Genomic DNA, 10084 nt, shown 5'->3' with positions numbered 1-10084 from the left:
TATGCACTTGTTAAAAATCATCCAAGACCTCCAACATTACAGCAACAGTCACAAAGCTGTCCACTGACTCCAAGCACCAAAGACGACATCTATGCAGTTGCAGCATTCTTTATAAAAGGTAACTAGATATACATAGCCAACTCTCTGCATAGAAAGTCTTTTCACATGACATTTAATAGTTCTCATACATATTTTCTTGTCCCTTCTCATTCTCAGAGACAGCGTTGCCAGTCTGAAAATGACACAACTAAGCCAAGTTGGGGCTCCAGTCAACAGAGAATGCTCAAACTGAAGGTGGTGCAGTAGTCTGGACAAAGATTCATCATACCCAGAGTGTGCAGTATTCACCAAAGTTTCAGTATCTCACACCAAGATATCATCCATGCAGTTGCAGCATTCTTCATATCAGGTAAGTCAAATATATAGACAATTCTCTGTATAGATAATGTTTTCGCACAACATTTAATAGTGCTCACACAGGTCTTCTTGTTCGTTCTCTTTCTTAGAGACAACTTTGCCAGTCTGAAAATGAGACAACTAAGCCAAGTAGAGGCTCCAGTCAACAGAGAATGCATAAACTGGAAGTGGTGCAACAGTATGGGCCATGATTCATAATACCCAGACTGTGCTGTATTCCCAAAAGCTTCAGTATCTTACACCAAGATATCATCCATGCAGTTGCAGCATTCTTCATATAAGGTAAGTCAAATATATAGACAATTTTCAGCATAGAAATTGTTTTCATTTAATAGTGCTCACACATGTCTTCTTGTCCCTTCTCATTCTCAGAGACAACGTTGCCAGTGTGTGACAGCTAAGCCAAGTTGAGACTCCAGTCAATAGAAGATGCTTAAACTGGAAGTGGTGCAGTAGTCTGGGTGAGGATTCATCATACCCAGAGTGTGCTGTATTCCCCTAAGTCTCTCACACCAAGATATCATTCATGCAGCATTCCTCATATAAGGTAACTTTAAATACACACTCAATTCTCTGCATAGCTAATCTTTTCTCAAGACATTTTTTATTTCTCACACATTTCTTCTTGTTCTTTCTCTCTGTCTCTGCCAGTCTGTGAATAAGACAACTAAGCCAGGCTGATGCTACAATGAACAACAGATGTCTAAACCGGAACAGGTGCTCTCATGTGGACAATGACTCATTATAGCCAAATTGAACTGTAATCGCGAAGGCTAACTCACACTACATCGACCTATGCATGGACAAGTATTCCACTTACTTCACTTTAATTTCCTCTTGGATGCATCCTTTGCACTTGGACTATTGGACTATTACTCTATGACAACTCCCAACTCTACTACTGTATTCAAGCTGGCATGCTAACAATACATCTGTTTTATGTACACTATATAATAATGTTTAATCATACCTGTTATTGTTTTTATGGATTTAATTTTGCTACTGTCCAAACAAAATCACATGTGTCCAAAATAGTTAGTTTACAGAAAAAAGGAAAAACAATCCCAATGTGAAACAAAATGTAGTCAAATTGTGTCATATTTTACACAATGAACATAGATTGGTATTTGTCTAATCATAAAGAAATATGTATATAATATAAACAGAAGCAGTGGGGAAAAATAATCACTGCAGGGGAAAAATGTTACTATGTAGGCAGATGTTTTTTTGTGGACAGCAGTAATATTCATATATATCCTGCACAAAGCTCTATCAATTTATTATTCATACCACAAGTTGTTTTATTATTTATTTATTTTGTGTGCGTGTGTGTGTGTGTGTGTTTGGGGGGGATGGGTGTGGGGTGGGGGGTTTATTGAATTATATATGGGATTGTGTATATACAATAAATATATGATTAAATAAAAGAAATTCTAAAACAACAGATTTGAAAAGGTCTTTAAATAATATTATTTTTAAAAAGCAGATGGATTAAAGTACTGTTCATGTATATATAAATATTACATCTTCATTCAACATAAGAACAGTGTGATCCATTAAATTACCTTTATTTAAAATTTTAATGATCACTAACATATTTTACCAGGACTTTCTGGACACACAATTATCTTATTATATATATATATATATATATATATATATATATATATATATATATATATATATATATATATATTATTTTTATAATAACTTCTAATAAAGAAGAATTTGAGATTATTTAGAATTCCTCTATGGTGTCCATTACAGACTTGTGTTCACTTCCCTCTACTGATCAGTGGGTACAAATTTATTAATATCCTAATATATTAATAGCTCTTACTAAATGTGGACTGCATTCCTCTACTCACTATAGATGTATAGCCTGAATGTTTACATACATTTGTATGATTACATATGTATTAAACACTGTATTTCATATTTCTAAAAAGTTACTATAGCATTTGCTATGGTACCCTCCAGCATTTTGTGTAAATAATAATGCATATAGCATCTCTGGTTAGAAGCTACCTGCATTTCATACTCTCTGTACCTGCACACTAAAAGCAACACTAAACTTCAGTCTAATGCAATGTAACCTTATAAATGAGGAAATAATGATACAACATATCGCCTTTATAGAAACATTTTCTATCTGTATTGATATTAAATTATTGTCTAGACCTAATGGTCTTTTTATGTTTTGTAAATGCTTTCACATACCAACCTGTGGGAATTTAAATTGATCTATGCCTTTTATTACATTGATGAGAACATATTTGAACTGCCACTACAGTCAGCTCAAACATGCAAGCTATCATTACTCCACAAAGGTATAACTGCAAAATTTGTATTAATTGTATTATTTAAAATTAGGTACCCCGTAAATTCCAATTCATGCATAGCCAGCAATCAGGAACACTGGTCAACTAAGCAGCTGCATGGACAAAAGGTTGTTATCTTGTGTGTTTTAGGAGAAAAATTAGTTTCCTTACATTGCCGTTGGTTTTGTAAACCCACACTAAAGCTGCTGATTGCAAATCCGTCAACCCTGTTTGGCTTTCTGAAATGGCTGATCTCCCACATGTTTTTTTAAAAGAAGCATGACGCTTTCATATGCCCTAATACCATGATGATATATTCAAACATCACAATTTCTCAAAGCCAGAACCAGTGAAATTGACGTGTTTGAACATAAGTCAACAATCATGGGGTTAGTGTGTATATAAAATTAAAACTTTTACTAAGTAATAGGGACAGGAGAAGTTTTCAGAGCACTACAATACTATACAAGGGTTTCTGGACACACAATCAAAAAGGTGTGAGACTATAAAGTAAGGCACTGCTGTTGTGAAATAAACACAGAGCAGCAGAAAGGTGTAAAAAATATGGGTAAAAAACGCTGAGAGCGGAGTTCTCCTGCAATAATCTATTTTAAGACTTAACACATGTTAAAAACACACCGCACCACCAGGAATGCAACAGTATCAGTACCAGACAGAACTCAGAGAGAGTGGACCAGTGAACTAAGGACTGGCAGCATATAAAACAGGATAAACCTGAAAAAAAATGATCCATTACCACCCTCTAGTGGACATTCAGCCTAAATCTGCTTATGTGCCGCTCTTATTAAATGCAGATATAATTTACTGTTTTTCAATAGCTAATTTTCATGTTACTCCCTATGGTAACATTCTGAATTCCATGGTAACATTTGCACTGCTCTAGGCCCGGTGTCTGTACCTTGTCTGTACACACTAGAAGTTCACTAAAACAATTAGTCTCATGTTATCTTCTAAATAATTAAATGAAAAAAAAAACTATGAATTTCTATCACACCATGTATTCATATTAAACTATTACCCAGGCCGAACTGTCGGACATTGCAAATCTCTCAGTACCTAATCTCTCAGTAACCAATCATCAAAGCATGACCAAGATGGATGACCAACTTAAACATAAAGATCAAGCTGGTTGACTAGCATGACCATGATGAGAGCCTAGTAGTGAGAAATAAAAATGCCACATACAAATAATCCACAAATAGTGTATATGTTTTAAAATGATTAACATTCAGCCTGTAAAAAGCTTGCTGGAAAGTCATTGGCTAATAGTGACCACAAGAACGTATCAAATTTTCCTTTGGTGTACCACTAGTGCATGGGCCGTAGATGATAATTGCCAAGGTTGAGCTTGAAACCTTGTAAGGTTCTAGAGAAACACTTATCTAGCATTGGACCCGCCCCTTGGGGGTGTATGTCTACTTAAACTGACAGGGTATCTGAGAATCATGTAATGATCAAATGACTGAACTGGTATTAGTGTCAGGTTAAGCATTCAAAAGTTATAAGTGTTAAAGACATTTTACTGCACCATGGTGAAACTAATTTGCATATGGCGACCATATTGTTTACAAATGTAAAGATTTTTTAAATAATTATTGAGGAGTAAGCTCTGCTGAACTGTTTGACACCAAACATGTCATGATTGGTCAAGGAGCCAAGGACAAGATCTCAAAAGTAAGTTTTGCATATTATGCAAATTAAAAAAAAATTAAGTGAGTGAAGCATAAACAAGAATGACCCAGGTGGGGGAGCAGCATGACCAAGAAGGATAAAGATGTTCAATTAAGCAAGACAAGCAAGATTGAATAAGTTCAGCAGAGCTTTAATTTAGAATAATTCACCTGTAGCTGTTTCACCAAATGACCACCAGAGCGCAGCAAGAGACCACATATAACCTGCTGGAAATCTATCACTCTATAAGTAAGACAGAACATTCCCTATCAGTGTGTTTCTATTTATTAAAAAGAGAAGAAAAGTCAGATTGGGCTCCAAATTGGTACTCATGATCAAGTGGTCTGTATATACATGTATGTAAATTTGTGTGTTGATAGGGTCAAAGGTTCCTGACTTCTGACCATTTAGGTTTGAAAAAAGTGATAATACAGGCTTATGGCCTACAAAATGGCTGTTGCTCTTTGGCCATATTAGAGGCAAAAAATATCTGATTTGGCTCAAAATTTGCAATCAGGATCACAATATCAGTCTATATATGTATGTCAATTTCTGTGTCAATAGGTTCAAAGGTTCCTGACTTCTGTCCATTTAGATTTGAAAAAAGCGATAATACAGGCTTGAGGCCTACAAAATCGCTGTAGTTTTCCAGCCGTTGTAGAGGCAAAACATGTCCGATTTGGCTGAAAATTTGCAATCAAGATCAGATTATCAGTCTATATACGTGTATAAATTTGTGTGTTGATAGGGTGAAAGGTTCCTGTCTTCTGTCCATTTAGGTTGGAAAATAGCGATAAATAGAATAAATTGAAAATAGTTTTTTTTTCACTGTAGAGCCTTCTGAAGACTTATTTGGCTCATACTTGGCACATGTACTTCAAATGTCATTGTTAATTAGTAGCTTCAACAGTTTTGGCATGTTTTAAACTTTGACAGAGTTTTGGCCAAATAACTCTGAAAAGGCTTTCACGTACATGTTTGATCAAGGTTTATGGGCCTCAAATAGTTAAAATGTCAAGATTTTTTTGATAATTATTTACCTACAGGGTCTCAAGATTGCCTCAAGACCAAATTTGTTTTGATTGATTGAGGACTTAAAGACAAGTTCGAAAAGAGCAATTTTTACTCTTTTGGCCACTGATGAAAATCTTTGCATTTTTGGTAAACATATGTAATTACAAAGTTGTAAAGGCTACAGCAAAGTATACAACTAAAAAAGAATAACAAGCCTAGGCCACTTGTACCTTTCGATATAACTGATTTTCTGCTATAGCGCCCCCTTGAGGCCAATCAACGCCATATTTTAATGGATGATAGAAGGCCCTGAGATACATGTAGGGTATAAGTATCGTCCTGATTGATCATTGTTTAGCCTGTCAAAAGCTTGCTGGAATCTGATTGGCTAATAACGATTGCAAAAATTTGCATATCAAATTTTCCTTCTGTAAAACATTAGGACATAGGCCATAGATGATACATGCCAAAGGAGAGCTTCATAGCTTGTACGCTTCCTGAGAAACAGATTTTTAGCTTTGGCTCCGCCCCCTGGGGGCGTATGTCTACACAGATTGACGGGCAACCTCAGAATCATGTTGGCATCAAAGTTGTAAAGTGGCATTAGTGTAGGTTTAAGCATTCAAAAGTTACAGCTGTTAGAGTAAATTTGGGTGTGCCATGGTAAGATTAATTTGCATATGGCGGCCATATTGTTTAAAAATTTCTCAATTTTTTCGATAATTATTGAGGTTGGGACTCTGCTGAGTTGTTTGACACCAAATATGACAGGATTGGTCAATGACCCTAGGACAAGTTCTCAAAAGTGGGTTTTGCATATTATGCTAAATACCAAAAAATCTAAGTGGGCGGAGCTTAGTGGTTCTATTGACCTTTTTGATTTGCCATTAACCAAGGAATCATATAATGCAAGAATTTTTGCTGTAGCTATCAGGGCGTAGGAGTTACGAGGCCAAACGCGTTGACCTTCGCCATAGCGCCCCCTTGAGGCCGATCGGGCTCATCTTTTGAATCTGAGTAGCGGTGAGAAGTACTACCATATGACCAAGTCTCAGCCCTGTAGGCCTTACGGTTTCTTCTGCCCAATCACTTCTATGGCAGAAAAAGAATAAGAACTATAATAATAATAATAATAAATATAGCCGCAAGCGGCGATTTACGGGGTTCGAGCGTTACAGGCAAAGAGACCCCTGGAGGCCAGTTAGGCTTAAAACATGTTGCCGGTTGACCGGCATCGCCAAACTGGATGAGGATGACCAGCATGACCGTGAAGACCAAGCTAGATTACCAGCATGACTAATCTGGATGACAAACTTGTTGACCATATTGACCAAGCTGGAAGACCATAATGACCAAACTGGATGACCAGCATGGCAAAGGTGGTTGGCCAGTATGACCAAGCTGGAAGACCACCATTACTATGAGGACAAAGCTGAATGACCAGCAGGACCATAATGACCAATGTGAATGGCCAGCATGACCAAGCTGGATGGCCAGCATAACCAAGCTGGGTGACCAGCGTGACCATAAAGACCATAATGGCAATGCTAGATGAGTGGTGTGAGTAAACTAGTTGAAAAGCATTGATAAATTGAGCTGTAGTGTTCATCAGGTTTTATGTGGTGTCTTACTGCACTCTAGTGGGCATTTGGTGAAACAAATTCAGTTCTTAAATTGAAAAAACACAAGGCATAAAAAGGGCATATAAATAACCCGTATATAGTATATAAGTTTTGACCTGATTAACATTCCGCCTGTTAAAAGCTTGCTGGAATGTGATTGGCTAATAGTGACCACAAAAGTGTCCATATCAAATTTTCATTTGGTGTACCATTAGTGCATGGGCCATAGATGATAATTGGCTAGGATGACCTTGATAGCTTGTATGGTTCTAGAGAAACAGCTATCGAGCATTGGCCCCGCCCCCTGGGGGGGTGTATGTCTACTTAAACTGACAGGGTATCTGAGAATCATGTAATGATCAAAGGACTGAAGTGGTATTAGTGTTAGGTTAAGCATTCAAAAGTTATAAGTGTTAAAGACATTTTACTGCACCATGGTAGAACTCATTTGCATAAGGCGGCCATATTGTTTATAAATGTAAAGATTTTTTTAATAATTATTGAGGAGTAAGCTCTGCTGAACTGTTTGACACCAAACATGTCATGATTGGTCAAGGATCCAAGGACAAGATCTCAAAAGTAAGTTTTGCATATTATGCAAATAAAAAAAAAATTAAGTGGGTGGAACATAAACAAGAATGACCCAGGTGGCTGAGTAGCATGACCAAGAAGGATAAATATGTTCAATTAAGCAAGACAAGCAAGATTAAATAAGTTCAGCAGAGCTTTAATTTAGAATAATTCACCTGTAGCTGTTTCACCAAATGACCACCAGAGCGCAGCAAGAGACCACATATAACCTGCTGGAAATCTATCACTCTATAAGTAAGACAGAACATTCCCTATCAGTGTGTTTCTATTTATTACAAAGAGAGGAAAAGTCCGATTGGGCTCAAAATTGGTTCTCATGATCAAGTGGTCTGTATATATATGTGTGTAAATTTGTGTGTTGATAGGGTCAAAGGTTCCTGACTTCTGTCCATTTAGGCTTGAAAAAAGCGATAATACAGGCTTATGGCCTACAAAATGGCTGTTGCTCTTTGGCCATATTAGAGGCAAAAAATATCTGATTTGGCTCAAAATTTGCAATCAAGATCACAATATCAGTCTATATATGTATGTCAATTTCTGTGTCAATAGGGTCAAAGGTTCCTGACTTCTGTCCATTTAGGTTTGAAAAAAGCGATAATACAGGCTTGAGGCCTACAAAATCGCTGTAGTTTTCCAGCCGTTGTAGAGGCAAAACATGTCCGATTTGGCTGAAAATTTGCAATCAAGATCAGATTATCAGTCTATATATGTGTATAAATTTGTGTGTTGATAGGGTGAAAGGTTCCTGTCTTCTGTCCATTTAGGTTGGAAAATAGCGATAAATAGAATAAATTGAAAATAGTTATTTTTTCACTGTAGAGCCTACTGAAGACTTATTTGGCTCATACTTGGCACACGTACTTCAAATGTCATTGTTAATTAGTAGCTTCAACAGTTTTGGCATGTTTTAAACTTTGACAGAGTTTTGGCCAAATAACTCTGAAAAGGCTTTCACGTACATGTTTGATCAAGGTTTATGGGCCTCAAATAGTTAAAATGTCAAGATTTTTTTGATAATTATTTACCTACAGGGTCTCAAGATTGCATCAAGACCAAATTTGTTTTGATTGATTAAGGACTTAAAGACAAGTTCGAAAAGAGCAATTTTTACTCTTTTGGCCACTGATGAAAATCTTTGCATTTTTGGTAAACATATGTAATTACAAAGTTGTAAAGGCTACAGCAAAGTATACAACTAAAAAAGAATAACAAGCCTAGGCCACTTGTACCTTTAGATATAACTGATTTTCTGCTATAGCGCCCCCTTGAGGCCAATCAACGCCATATTTTAATGGATGATAGAAGGCCCTGAGATACATGTAGGGTATAAGTATCGTCCTGATTGGTCATTGTTTAGCCTGGCAAAAGCTTGCTGGAATCTGATTGGCTAATAACGATTGCAAAAATTTGCATATCAAATTTTCCTTCTGTAAAACATTAGGACAAAGGCCATAGATGATACATGCCAAAGGAGAGCTTCATAGCTTGTACGGTTCCTGAGAAACAGATTTTTAGCTTTGGCTCCGCCCCCTGGGGGCGTACGTCTACACAGATTGACGGGCTACCTCAGAATCATGTTGGCATCAAAGTTGTAAAGTGGCATTAGTGTAGGTTTAAGCATTCAAAAGTTACAGCTGTTAGAGTAAATTTGGGTGTGCCACGGTAAGATGAATTTGCATATGGCGGCCATATTGTTTAAAAATTTCTCAAGTTTTTCGATAATTATTGAGGTTGGGACTCTGCTGAGTTGTTTGACACCAAATATGACAGGATTGGTCAATGACCCTAGGACAAGTTCTCAAAAGTAGGTTTTGCATATTATGCTAAATAGCAAAAAATCTAAGTGGGCGGAGCTTAGTGGTTCTATTGACCTTTTTGATTTGCCATTAACCAAGGAATCATATAATGCAAGAATTTTTGATCTAGCTATCAGGGCGTAGGAGTTACGAGGCCAAACGCGTTGACCTTCGCCATAGCGCCCCCTTGAGGCCGATCGGGCTCATCTTTTGAATCTGAGTAGCGGTGAGAAGTACTACCATATGACCAAGTCTCAGCCCTGTAGGCCTTACGGTTTCTTCTGCCCAATCACTTCTATGGCAGAAAAAGAATAAGAACTATAATAATAATAATAATAATAATAATAATAATAATAATAATAATAATAATAATAATCAGAACAATTACAATAGGGTTTCTAGCACTACGTGCTCGAACCCCTAATAATAATAATAATAATAATAATAATAATAATAATAATAATAATCAGAACAATTACAATAGGGTTTCTAGCACTACGTGCTCGAACCCCTAAATATAGCCGCAAGCGGCGATTTACGGGGTTCGAGCGTTACAGACAAAGAGGCCCCTGGAGGCCAGTTAGGCTTAAAACATGTTGCTGGTTGACTGGCATCACCAAACTGGATAACC

At 36.8% G+C, this 10084-nt stretch overlaps 1 long non-coding RNA gene across 1 annotated transcript; it reads left to right on the top strand.

The window, feature by feature from the left end:
* The first annotated feature begins 165 nt into the window (after positions 1-165).
* LOC125804768 (uncharacterized) lies at positions 166-1425 on the top strand. The gene is made up of 4 exons (XR_007440950.1): positions 166-409; positions 507-699; positions 790-964; positions 1069-1425. It is a non-coding gene; the product is annotated as an uncharacterized LOC125804768 (long non-coding RNA).
* The last annotated feature ends 8659 nt before the right edge of the window (positions 1426-10084 follow it).

Source organism: Astyanax mexicanus, chromosome 10 (assembly GCF_023375975.1).
Source record: "Astyanax mexicanus isolate ESR-SI-001 chromosome 10, AstMex3_surface, whole genome shotgun sequence".
In the NCBI taxonomy this organism is placed as follows: Eukaryota; Metazoa; Chordata; class Actinopteri; order Characiformes; family Acestrorhamphidae; genus Astyanax; species Astyanax mexicanus.
This window is presented reverse-complemented; position numbering and strand designations above follow the sequence as displayed.